We start from the raw sequence: 2,500 nt of genomic DNA on the forward strand, positions 1-2,500 counted from the left end.
GGTATCTTTCAGATTCCTCCGGCCCAATCATGTGCACGTCCTCTCTGTTCAGTTTCCAGGCTGGACAGTCATTCACCTTGAACGAGGACTCGCCCTTACCATTGCCCCCTTTTTCAGTAAAGAAACTGTGGCACTTGGAAGGTTGCACCCTTAACCCCGTTAGTAGGCAGAATTGTTCCAGAATTTCGATGTTTTTCTCCATGCCCTTCACCGAGTTGCTCAACAGCACCAAGTCATCGGCAAACGCTAGTGTTGTGGTCTGGCTGCCTTCTGACCCAACCCCAGAGCCGTAGCGTTCGAGCGTCTGGATCAGCGGATCCAGGGCCAGATTAAACAGCAGCGGTGACATCGGGTCACCTTGCTTAACACCGACCTGCATATCAATCAACGGGGATTTTACTCCTTCGATGATGATCCTAGTTGAGCTTTTTTCATAGGTGCTTCCGATCAGCCCCATGATGTGTTGGTCGAGGCCCCTCTGCCCTAGAGCCTGCCGGATGTGCTCATGCGACACTGAGTCGAAAGCCTTCGCAAAGTCCACAAATACCACAGCTAAGGGGGTTCGCTGTTTCCTGCTCTGCTTGATGAGCCCCTGTAGTAACATCAAGTTTTCAGAACACCCTGGGGCGGATATGAACCCGCGTTGTCGCGGATTTATCGGGCAGGCTCTTGCTAGCCTTGCTGTAATGATCCTAGAGAAGAGCCTTGCCACTATTGACCCGATAGTGATAGGCCTCCATCCTCCGATTTGCATCCGCTCCATTGGGTCAGCCGTCTTTGGTATTAAAGTAGTGCGGCACTCTTTGAAGGTTGAGGGTAGGGCCCCTTCCACCAGCCACATCGAAAATAAGCTTGCCAACTTCTCTCCCTTTGGGTCCCAACTGATCAGACTTTCTCTGGTCACTCCGTCTGGTCCCGCTGCCGTTCCCTTCTTCATTCCCTTGAGGTTCTCGCATACCTCAGCTGTTGAGATCAGGTGACCGAATTCGTCATTGTCAGCGCGTCCTTCTGTTCTAAATTGGCCCAGCCCGTTAAACGGCTCCGTGGCCCGCCACCTGTTGGCAAAAACCAGAGTGAGTTCTGGTATGGGGATGGCACACGAGCCGTTCATCTCACCGTCAAGGATTAGGGCCGCCAGTTTGGACTTGTCTTTGTCCCACAACATCTGCTGTTGTCGATAGTCCGCGCTCTTGGCCTTCCTTCTTTTGATGCCGCTCATAGGCTTCTTTCCGTACTTATTGCTGCCACTGTCAATTCCAGCCCCTTTGCCCAACAACTTTTGTAGTTCGAGTGCCGAAGATACGATCAGTGTACTATCCTGATCTGCACCCCTCAAGGGAATTGTGGAGGACCCGATTTGGTGCTCACCCTCCCAGCCCCGGGAGATCTTGATCGCCGCTCTAAGTTTGTCGCGCACGCCGTGTTGGGGCTGGTGGTATGCCTGGGTTGGACAGCCCCCTAATCTCGTTGTCCGCCACGGGGGTCTCCTCAGGTCCTTCATTCTTTGTCGCTGCCTTTCTCAGGCGTCTTCGTTTGTCTCTCACCTGCTCGCGGGTCCTCCCCGGTAAGCCCTTGGCGACCATACTATGGATGTAGTTGTGGCCCTCAAACTGTTTGAACCGGGTTTCCATCTCCTGCACCTCCCACTCCGACCAGCCGTCCTTCTTGTTCTCTTTTCCTTTCCACTTCTCCCTGGTCGATCTCGCCGCCTCTGACTTTTCCTGGCGATAAAGGGCTGGGTGGACATGCCTCTTGTGCTGGGAGAGGCCGACCCCAGATCCAAAGCCTTTTTTGCAGTGTTCGCATTCGAATGCTGCCACTGACGCAACCCGGGTCTCTGTCATGCCCTTGCACTTAGGGGCATGGCAGGAGATTACGTGGCTATTAGGGTCGGAACGCCCGCACGAGTTGCATTTGTAGACAACTTTAGTCAGGTGATGGCAGATCTTAAAGTGCCTGACGACGCTGCCCACCTTTTTGAGTTTTTCCCCACACAACCCGCAGCTCAGGTCGCGTACCGGTATTGAGATGGTCATGGAATCTGCAGTTGGGGGCTTGACTCCAGGAGTGAGGGGAGCTGGGCATGGTTCGGACCGAGCTGACTGGGTAGGTAATGCAGCCTTATTTCCTCCGAAGTTCGCTGTTTGGGACGGAGTGGCTGGTTCACGTTCCCCTTGAGGCGCCGCAATGCCATTGCCCCCCGCTTCCGGCTGTCTGGGGGGTCCTGGTTTGCGGTCTGAGATATCGCAAGGCAACGACGTTTGCTCGGCTGGCTGGGCCGGGGTTCGTTCGAATTTCCGTATCTTTTTCTCCCAGAGTCCCCGGAATATAGGACTCTGAAAGGACCGTAGCTTTCTCTCCCCGAGCCCCCGGTACATAGGACTGTAGAAGCTCCGTAGCTTTTTCTCCCTGAGTCCCCGGAATATAGGACTGTGGAAGTTCCTGGTCGCGTGACCTCACGGCGTCCGGAAAAGCCCGCCGTAGGTGCCAGTTTTGGAAA

Source organism: Coregonus clupeaformis, unplaced genomic scaffold (assembly GCF_020615455.1).
Source record: "Coregonus clupeaformis isolate EN_2021a unplaced genomic scaffold, ASM2061545v1 scaf2403, whole genome shotgun sequence".
NCBI lineage: Eukaryota > Metazoa > Chordata > Actinopteri > Salmoniformes > Salmonidae > Coregonus > Coregonus clupeaformis.